An 11,926-nucleotide genomic window follows, 5' to 3' on the forward strand; every position below is an offset into this window, starting at 1 on the left:
ACGACAACGAAGACGCTAAAGCACCTCGATAGTGCACACAACGAAAATTCAAACCACAAACTCAAGCATATAAAACCCAAAAATCAATAATCCAAAACACGCGAAGAAAAGCCAACTTCACCTTGCTGTGAGATGGGGGCAGTCCGGCAGAACTCCAAGCTTCGTTATCCTTATCTACTATCGTCTCAATATAAACAAGGTGCACAAATCTATGCCTGAAAACTAGAGGTCAAAGAATATAGACAGTTAGCCAATGGATAAGTGGGTAATCAGAGAAGATGTGCATGGATTTAATATTATTCAAGAAGTCAAAGGAACAGAGTAGATCATAAGTTATTATCTTAACCGTAAGTTCTTCATAAAGTTCTCCGTGTATACATAATATAAATACATATGTACATACCATTATCTTCGATTATCATTGTTTGGAATCAGATTACATTTTTATGTAGGAATTTCGTTTCTCAACTTGATTATCATTTATTATCATCAATTGTGATAAATCATCTCAATCATTGTTGTTTAATCAAATTATAGATTATCTCAACTCAATTATGATCAGTTTAATCATGATATATATATCATCATCAATCTAATCTCAACATGATTAAAATCAGTGTCAACATTTTATCCATCAGGAGCCAACATCATCAGAGAATAATAATAATAACTCATATATAAGTTAGCAACCTATAACCTCTTCATAATTTATTGTCGCATACGTTATCTAATGTACGGGCTAAAGCGCCCTCACCGGTGGAAGATAAGATAAACACTAACCGCGACCTTTGCTCTACCATAATAATATGTGGGCGGTTAAGTGCTCGGGACTGAGGGCTACATCACGCCACCACTACCCAAGTGTACGGTCCCTGGACCGAGGGTTACATCACGCCACCACTACCCAAGTGTACGGTCCCTGGACCGAGGGCTACATCACGCCACCACTCCTCGGGTGTACGGTCCAGTACTCTGTTATAAAACTAGGCTCATAGTTAACACCTTTTAATATTCATCCTTTTTCTTTTTATCTCTATCATTTCACGTTTTATCTTTTTCATCAATTATCATAACTGTTACATTCTCAGTATGTATTTTCTTGATTGGTCTAAACGACCGACTCAAGTCAAATTAAAGCTTATCCATTTATTCAAGTATTATCGTAAGGTTGATATGTAAAGGATAAGTATCAACAGGTAAAGGTTAAGTATAAACAGGATAAAATATTAACAGAAAAGAATACAACAGATCAAGTAATGTAAACATATGTATCAACGGCAGAGTAAGTCAGAATATCTATTTGAATTTTGAAAACATCTTTTCCCATTTAAATTACCCCAGATAAACTTCATGTGTGAACAGGAAATAAATCACTTATTTACCCTTTAATAATTTAATTATTTTAACCTCGTTTCAATAGTTTAAAGATCATTTAAACCCTTTTTTAAAACAAGTATACACATATAAATATATATCAATCTAATATTTATTTATTCATGCACAAGGAAGATTAAAAGTCCAAGGATAGAAGGTACCCACTTGATTGACGAATCGTAGCAATAAAATCTCTCCGTACCAATCAAAGTCCTGAAATTTACAAATACAACACTACTAAGTACAACAATATATTAAATTCTATGCCAAAGTAAACTCCAACCGAATCTCACATCTCAACCGACTTTAACCTAATACAACTCGATCGAATTAACCCATTGGAACTCATGCCCTACTTAATCATAATGTATTCCCTCACTTCTTTTCCTATCATCCAAAACTATTTAACACATTGAATCTTAATTCCACTTAACTTTAAAACTTTAATTTCTAAACAATCTTTCTTCTTAGTTCTTTAGTTTTGTTGAATGAATTACTAAACCATCTTATATTAACCTATCCAAACTTCAATAGAGATATCACACCTCTGATCATTCAATCATTCTTGAGGGCACCTCATAAGCACTCAAATGTTATATTGGCAATCATATTACATCCTAGATGAAACACCTTTTTTTTCCTTTTGTAAAATCATTTACTTAACCAATTCGGATCACAGCTCCTAAAGCCAAAGCCAAAGCCAAAAAGGACATTGAGATCTAAGAGGATCGGTTCCAATCTTCCTTTGAAAAAGTAGAAACAATTTCTAATTTAGTTTTCCTCTCGTATGATTTTATCGCATAACGAGCCTAATCAATGTTAAAAACTAGAAACGATTACTTTATGTTTCAATACTTAATCCCATTATAACATTGTTTATTCAACCTTTACTTTTATAATGAAAAGTATACATAATATACTAACCTTGATCCATTGTATATGTATGTTTTGCTTTGTCGAATGCCGCTTTTCTCCCCTTAAACCTTTTGCCTTGATTTTCTCTTTGATGATATAGTGATGGAGAGGGAGAGAGTGATTGATATGTTGATGTTCTCACAAGAGTGTATGGTAATGTGTTTTTATAGTGAGGAAGAGATGTGTTTAAAGAGACATGTCTCTTTAAACACACCTCTTTAAACACATCTCTTTAAACATACCTCTCCACACACACCTCTTCCACTTTAATTTATATAACTTTATAAGGTTAAGGAGAGGGAATTAAAACCCAATTAACTTTATTTCTTTTATGCTTAACAATCATCACATTAAGCACTTTAATATAAGGTCAATATAACTATAATTTACATGAGCCACAAAATAGATTATTAAAATAATCTAACAATCAAATCCATCGCCAAGTAAAATCGAGATTACTCACAAGGGTAAAGAGACCTTCCAGCTTTGATCTCGCGAGAATAGTGGTCCTGCTCGATTGCATTGCTTTCCTGTTTCAGCGGCGATCGCGGCGAAGGGTGTTCGCGACAAGGGGAAGGTAGGCAAGGCGGCGGCAGCTCCGATCTTCATGCGGCAGGACGACGAACAACACAATGTCTTCTCCACGTGATATGGAGGCGGCACTGTGTCACGACAGAGGAAGAAGGTGGCAGCGGCACCTGCAGCGACGTTGCTGGTTTGCGATGGTAGGGCAGCGGCGGTGAGAAATAGGGCAGAGGGAAAGGTTAGGGTTTTCACTCATGCCTTGATCCCTCGGTCTCCTCCGGCTTTTATTGTGGTTGCCGGCACGAGGAACTCAGTGAAAGGAGTGGGCGACGGCGTCCTCTGTTGGACGCGATCTTCGCGCGAGGAAGAAGTCGCGGTCGCGGATCTAGGAGAAAAGGCGGAACTGTTTATTCCTTAACAGGTTCGGATTTCAGCCCTAATCCATTCCAATCACCCGTTAATTAAGCTGAATGTGCTGATTTAATTGGGCTCCTTAACAGGGCTTTAAGGCTGGCTCATTTAGCTTAAATGACTCTAAACTTAGGCTTTAGGATTTAATTTAATTAACTACTAACTGGGCTTTATTATGTTGGCGATCTGGATCTCCGTTCTGCGATCCGGATTCTATCCGCTCCGAAGAGCATAGAACCCCACAGAACAAAAATTTATCCCGCCTTGGATCAATTGACAAAGTCTATAAAAAGACTAGATCAATTGATCCTTCAGGATCGCCGATTCCTAAATTATTATCTACGGTATACTAAATTAATTCTAGTAAATTAAAACTGCGGAATATATAAATTTACCAGAACCTGTAGTCGACCTCGCTGCCTTCCGCTGTATTCCTTTCTTCTTCCTGGACGTTGGGTGGACAACGATCCTCCAGGAGCAAGAACTGCAACCTCCGATGAAGCTTTGGATCTCCTTTCTTCTCGCTGCAACTTCGCCTTTTCTAGCCTTCCTTCTAGGATCCGGCCCTTCACCCCTTGGAGAGGATTCGGCCACCACTAAGGAGAAAGAAGATGGGCGGAGGAAGAAGAACAAAAGAGGAAGAAGAAGAAGGAGAGGGGCGGCGGCAATGAAGAGAAGGAGAGAAGCCTTCGAATCGTTTCGGTCTCTTCTCTCTATCTTGTGTCTCCACCGCCCACCCCTTTGCCCTCCTTATATAGCCTCATGCCCAAGACCAAGCACCCTTTCTTGCCCATTAAGAAATAATTTTAATTTGAATTAATTCCATGAATTATTTCCAAATTATAAAAACTTCTTAAATCTAGGCTCTTAGATTAGCTTGCTTGGTTTTTAGCCGTTAGATCTTTATGGAAATAACAAAAATAATTATTTCCAACTTTATCTATAAGTGGCCGGCCATTATTGATTTATTTCCATGATTAATTATATTAAAAAGAAAATAAACTTGAACCGAAGAGATCTCATCCATCGGATGCAACTTAATCTCATCTAACGGTTACGATATAATCTTGTTTAATATAACTTGATCTCATCAATCCAATGGCCATGATCAACTTGCTTGGGCGTGTGGTTCAATGAACCAGCTCTGGTTCACCTCGTGAACCGGTTCTTCCTTCCAAAGAGAATTAAAACCGAACCGGATAGATCTCGTCCATCGGAGACGACTTAATCTCATCCAACGGTTCTAATCTATTCTCTTCTATTCCTCTTTATTTATTTCGATCCAATGGATGCAACTTGATCTAATCCCACGGATACAAGTTGATCTCATCCATTAACTCATCCTACGGTCGAGAACTAATCTCATCCAACGGTCGAGATTCAATCTCATCCGACGGCTGAGAACTAATCTCATCCGATTGATTGCATCCTTTTGAAGATGTCTTTAGGCTACAGCGGGGACCTCGAGGAGGTATTGGATCTGGCCTTCTGATGGGTTTCGGATCCCGTATTCAACCCCGAATACACACCTACATCCATCAACAACGATCCATTCCACTAGAGGATCATTGTTGCACTACCAATCCAATCCCCAAATTACATTTTGGGTTCCTTCTTATTATTTTATGCATTGCTCCCCGTGTTTAAGATATCGTATGTCCGTCAATTATCTGAGTTCACTGACAACTCAATAATCGACATCTAAGACCTTGAATAGTACCACTCAACCTTATTGTCAGCCGGACCAAGTCCACTTGCAAGATTTGACTTGACAATCCTTATGAGCTCTCCAAGGGGACATCATCAGCCCTACTGGGACACGGATTCCTTCTATAATTAATGGCACACCGTATAGATAGTAACATCACCCAACTTACCGAGAATAATTGATCTGACGGAAAGATCTCACCCTTTGGTAAATCAAAGCAATAATTACTACCTATAGATGCCCATTTATTACATCGGGATTAAGAGTGCATAATCTATAATAACAGAGGTCTTGTTCAATTTGTGAGTCAGAGTAAATTGAACAACCTCAATGGTCCTACTCAATACACACAAAGTGCACTAGTGTAATTCTACAGTCAAGACAGACAGTCACCGAATTACACTACAACCGTTCCCGATGGGTTGTCCAAAGCCATCTTGGTTGTGAGCCTTAGTTTATAATTCACAAGGGACTGATAATCATGGTCTTCTGTGTCTCACAGACACCAAGTTATCTACAATGTGAATTAAGAGGACTTTATTGCAAAATTCCCTATTGCAATCATTTGACCAAAACATGATTTCTTATTTCATAAATGTTTATACAAAAGACCTAGTCTTTTCAGTATACTTCCTAACAGAACTTCCTGCCCCTCGGTCCACCCGACCTACTAGGACTTCCTGTCCAATGTCTGGTCCTCTTGATTCAGATACAGGAGCACTCACTTTATTTGTTTAAGGTTCAACCCTAATGGTTAGATCTAGATCGTGGCTCTTTCGGCGGTTAGTCCGGTGAAGAGCGGCCTCGCTCTGATAATAGCAAACATGTTTGATAACAAGATCGACGAGAAGAGGACTTTGCGAGAGATAAAGCTTATCAGGCACATGAGTCATGAAAATGTTAGTTGTTTTTATTGCTATGCTTCCTTCGTATCTTTCTTTCTCCATTGCCCTATTTGGTGATTTTGCTACCCTTGAAACTATCCTATTCTTTTACATGCTTATTTAATGATTGATAAAAGTACGGTTAAAATGTGCAATGGAAATTCTTATAACTTATAGTTTAATATTCTCTTTATTGTTAGAAACTCTTCTTTTGATAATAGATATATAATAGATTGTCGTCGATCTTATTAAAGTTCCATGGATTTTACTTTTTTTTATATACTATAATATCTTCATATTTCGATCAACTCCAAATTAAAAAAGCAGTAGAACCCTTGAAGTAGTTTGAAGATTACCTACATCTAGTCGTAAATAATACAAAAAATTTATGGAGATGAAAGAGATAGGTGTCTGACAAATTTTGGTTTATATGGGATATGTTATGTCTTAAATACAATGTTTGTTCGCATGTTTTTGCTTAATTCTGTTAAAACATATAATATATAGTTGTTGCATGAGATAAATCATTATATAGATTTTGATGGATTTAGTTGTATATGTATAAAATTTGTGACTACGTATACTACATCGTAGGCAATGTTATGTTGTCGTTTGTGTAGGCACCATTGGATCCTAACTATCAAAAATGAAGAAAAGAATATGATATGTTTATTGGACTCTATGGGTAATAAGAATCAAGATGATGCTTGGAAAACTATTATGACCAAGTAGGTAATAGATTATGCTAATTGTGAATGCATTCAGTTACAAATATGAAAAAATAATATTTTATTTTTACAATGTAGTGGGATCAAGATGTATAACACCTTGAGGGGTATTTCAAAAAGGAACAGGTTTTAAACAATTGATAGTGTGCATTGTGACTATGTATTTAAGCATCAATTGATAGTTCTTTTGGATTCTGACTAATTGCATTACCTTTTCAATTTCATTAGGGTAATCGAAAATAAAATGGTGGTGTTGAATGTAGATATTGTGTGTTCCGGCTAAATATCATAGATGATCAAACCACTGGCAAACGAATTAGCTGACGTACACATTCCTTGGAGATAGTCACTGGAAGAGATGAAGAAATCTGAAAAGCACTTAAAAGTAGAATTAGAATCACACCGGGGAGGGATCCTGGTAAACCACTCTGATGCTCAAGTTAGGATTTAGAGTGAGGAAGGAGATTAAAGAGTTGGGGAAGTTAGAATTTTATGTATGCATACCTATGCTCATGGGTATGACAATCTTTTATAGGATTGTTTTTCGAAACATCAATATCCATTTAAAAAATATTCTGAGATATGTACTTTTATTTCGATATACGTATTCTAATTGTCCATGTCTTTCAAGATATACGGGTTATGGGTTCAATTTTGATTGCCTTGTCGTTCAAGCGAATAATTAGAAGCCGAGTTGCGGCCAAATGGATCCTTTTCATTTAATAGAGAGTGGGATGTGACTCTAGCTTCCTATTGTGTGGTTAAGGGAGGATGCAAACGTTGGCTTCATTCAACCACTGTTGATCACAACGTTTTTCACATATTTTTGTTATGACAAACGATAATATAAAATAAAATTTATTTAAATATAAATAAATATATAATAAAAGATAGAATCCAATGCTACACGATAATAATCTACATAACCAACTTTATTTAATGAGATAAAGACTTTAATTATTTTTAATAAAATTATTGTACTTAACCATCTCCTTAGTGTATCTTGCACGATATTTGTGCATTCACTCATTTTCAATGTTCAATATATGATGTTACTTTAAATGGGATAATAATAATAATAATAATAATAATAATAATAATAATAATAATCAAATCAATCTCGATCGTTTAGTTGGGAGGATAGATGATATTGACAAATAACTCCCTCCTCTTCACTTCTAATCCATTCTCAAAAAAGAATCAACTTCCCTTATTAATCTTTTTAGAGAGTTAGATAAGGCTTAACTTTAACTTTGGCTCTTTCTACTACATGATATGGCGAAGGTTGGTATTGGTCCTTTTAGATATGCTGGGCAATTGCCATCGAGACTTGTCCTCGAGTGAATTCGAACATCAATTTCAAAGGAAACTATGATCGATCAATGTACTAGGTGAAATTGGCGATCGTAAATTCAATGGGAGATGGTGAACTTGCAATCGCGATAATCACAAACCCACGGTGTCACCATGAGGCGCAAACTCATGATTCTTCTTCTTCTTCTCCACCTTTACCATAATTTCCTTTCCTTTTAAAAATATTTTTTAGCCCAGAATTATTTAACTTGTCTTTATTTATCCACATGGGGTCTAAAAGCTACAGTTTAAGGCAACCAAAACGGCTAGGAACGTGTCACGCTGAATAGGACTGGTGGGTCCAGCCACAACCTGCCAATGACATGCAAGTAACGGATGGATGGTCGAGGCGTGGACAACCATGCCCGTTGCGTACGTGACGTCACTAAAGTACAATCGCAACGTGCATTCGATGCGTACGTGGAGGTTTGATGGCCTATGCCAATCGCCAACGAAGTAGACGATGGGTCGTCATCAACCGCCTTGTTTACTCCGACGCAGACCCGTCCACGGGCCGGGTCCAGCCGGACCCGGCCTGGACCGGGCCCGGGTCAACAGGCCAGGTGGCCCATTGACCCGATTAGCCGGGCGGAACCGGATGCCGGGCCGGTTTCGGTTCAAGAAGGTGTGAAACCGTCGGTTCAAATTTTATTTATTTTTTTCGTTTTCCCATTGGAACCGGCGGTTCCAACGGCTCCGAGAAAAAAAATCCAAGGAATGCAACTTTCAGATGACGAAGCCGAAGAATTTGATACTGAAGGAATGAATACAACGGGAGGAACGAGAGGAAATGGAAGTGAGTAATGTAAAAGGGTGAAAATGTAAAAGAACTACGTGGGCTTTAATTCCCCTATATCCTAAGGAGATACGTAGGCAACTTAATAAGTGCAAGTTTTTTTTTAAATAAATTTTAAATTTTAAATTTTTTAATATAATAATCTCGAACCGTCGCGAACCGTGAACCGGAGGTTCCGAACTGTAACCGTCTTGGGCGGTTAAGGTTAAGGGTTGACCTGTCATGAACCGTCGAATCGGCGGTTCCGAACCATCAAACCATCGATTCTGAACCATGGTCGGGTCTACTCCGACGAATTACGCATGCATGAATCAATGAATCGATGCATTTTTTTTTCTTTATTTACTTCTAAGAATAAATACAGAGGAATGGATTTTAAAATTATTGTGCAATGAAATTCACATATTATGATTTTCTTTGTATATTTCTAATATGAAATTTTAATTATAATTTTTATAATTCTCTTCTCGTATAGTGGACTATCATATTTCAATCGAAATTACTCCTTTCTACTATATTTGGATGCACATTTTACGTAAAATATTTGGAATATCATTTGTCTCAAAAGTTTAATTATCATGGATTTTACTATAGCCCCTATCATAATTCTCGTAGTCTGAATCTACCTAACTCTTTTATTTTTTTAAAGGTTCCTCGTATGACTCCATCTGATGCTACTTATTAAGTAATGAAAATCATATATTTTCACAATGTTTTGATATTGTACATTTTGAGTTTAAAGTATCATGAATTTATTTTTAAACTTTAATCAAAAATTTTTATATTAATAGAGATATCTTATAAATATATGATCTTCTCCATGTATTTTTAGAGTTGTAACTGCGTTCGATGAGGTTTGAAGCGAATAATAAAATGTGAACCCTTTTATTACAATAAATAACTATAAAATTCAATTTGTAAATAACAAATACACTAAATATATAAATAAATCAAAAATAAAAAGTTAATAAATATTTGAAATAATTACATAAACACTACTAGTCTAGCAGTTTTAGAGGCAAAAGTATTTATCAAATATGTATATCTAATTGTTTGACTATTTCTTTCTCAACAATCGATAATTTTGCTAGCCTATTAGTTTATCCTATGACAATGCTGATCGAAGATAATGCTTGATTAATTTCAACTTCAAAATTTTCTTTTTCTACCGATGTTAGTATTACTAATATGGTTAATAAAATTTTATAAGCAATGTAAGTATTTGAGAATAAACTATTCAATTTTGCTAGACATTGTAGCATATTAATTGCTCTTCTTTTTTCATTTGTTAAATAGCATCTCACAACCATCCAACACAACTCATCACCATTAATGTCTGAATGTCCATCGTGACTCAAAAATTGTTGAAGCTTCATACAAGATTTCATCAAGCTAGTTAAAGACTCACTCTTTAACTTTTTCAAATTCAATAAAAACTCAAAAATCTCTTGGTATTGTTTAAATTATTCAAACCGAATTTGAAGAGAAGATCGAGCTTGATCAATTATAAATAAAAATAATTCAACTCTAAAAGATTCTTCACTTGATTATGTCACATCATCATTGTCGCTTTCATCAAATTGTTTCTTTCTTTGAATGATGCATTTTTCTCTAAATTTAGGTTCAATTCCCATTTCACTTGTCATTTGTATAGCTTCTTTCATGACACTAGCAAAACTCATCAAGAAATTGATCAAGTCCTTGTAAGAGATTGATCACAATATCAATATTCATATTTTCAGATTGAATAAACTTACTCACAATATTTATTGCTCGTAACAAGTTATATGACATTACCATTCTAAGCAAGAACTCAAAATTATCAAGATTATATAGTACTAAATTCTCAATAACACTCTTTGTTTTAGAATCTTTAGCAACTTCCGCCAAGTCAAAGTAAAATATCTCTTATATGTACAATTTGCTGTTTTATGACTTTTACACTTTCAACATGACTTTCCCAACCAGTATGTGACAATGTCTTAATGGTCAAACTAGGCACCTTATCTTTAAAAACTTTTGATCTCTTTGTAGAGGAAGAAAACAATGTGTAAATGTGTTGCACCACTCCAAAGAAGGAGATGGCTTTAGGACAACATTCCACCATATCAACTAAAGCTAGGGTTGTAAATGAACCGAGCATTCGTGAACAAGCTTGGTGTTCGGCTTGGTAAGAGCTTGTTTATGTGCATTCAATACATACAAAATCAATTAAATAAACAAGCTTGAACAACTTGTTAAACTGAACAAACAAGCTTGAATACATATGTGTTCAGCTCGTTAATGTTCATGAGCAACGTTCGTGAATAACATTTGTGAATAATATTTATGAGTAATGTTCGTAAAAAATATTTGTGAACTATGCTCATCAATAAAACTCTCATCAGCATGCCAAATAAAGAAAGAAAGTTTCAAAATCAACAAATAAATTTGTATTATCAAGCTCAATAACCAACCAAACAAACTTAAAATATAAAAATTTCAAACAATCAAACAAGCTAAAATTGAGAGTTCGATAACATCTAAATGAACCAAGCTCAAGCAAAGCTTGAATCAAGCTCAAACTTATAAAAAAAACCAAATTAAGCTTGAACAATCATTTCACTAGTTTGATTCATTTTAAGATCGGCTTGGCTTGATTTGGTTACCTTATCAAACAAGTTTGAACATCATAAAACTTGACTCGACTTAACTTGTTTACAACCCTAACTAAAGCCAAATTAAGATTATGACAACTACATGGTGTGTAAAAAACTCTATGATTTATTTCAAGCAATCTTTTTTGTACGCCTTTGTATCTTCCACTCATGTTAGACCCGTTGTTGTATCTCTGTCCTCTTATGTCATCAATGTCAAGCCCAACTCTAGTTAACACATTCAAAAGTTCACTTGATAACTCAAAACTTGATGTGTCATCTACCTTCAAAAACTTAATACAATATTTTCTACTTTTGGTGTGTCCTGTTGAATTATCCAAGCATCGTAGCACTAGAGATATTTGTGTTAAAATCGATGGAATCAAAATATCTCCATAATGGTATGATATTGTCCACTTTGGGCCTAAACCCTCATGACTTTGTTCTTGGGCTCTCCCCAAAAGGCCTCTAATGGAGATACTTTCTATCCTTTTAAACTCATGATCTTTTCCATGTGCTTTAGATGTGGGACTATGTTTGCACCCTTGCAACCCAACAATCTCCCCCTCAAACAAAGGACCACAAGCCCCCCTCAA

Source organism: Curcuma longa, chromosome 7 (genome assembly GCF_044706935.1).
Source record: "Curcuma longa cultivar G26 ecotype Majalengka, Jawa Barat chromosome 7, ITB_CL_G26_1.1, whole genome shotgun sequence".
NCBI classification, from domain to species: Eukaryota; Viridiplantae; Streptophyta; class Magnoliopsida; order Zingiberales; family Zingiberaceae; genus Curcuma; species Curcuma longa.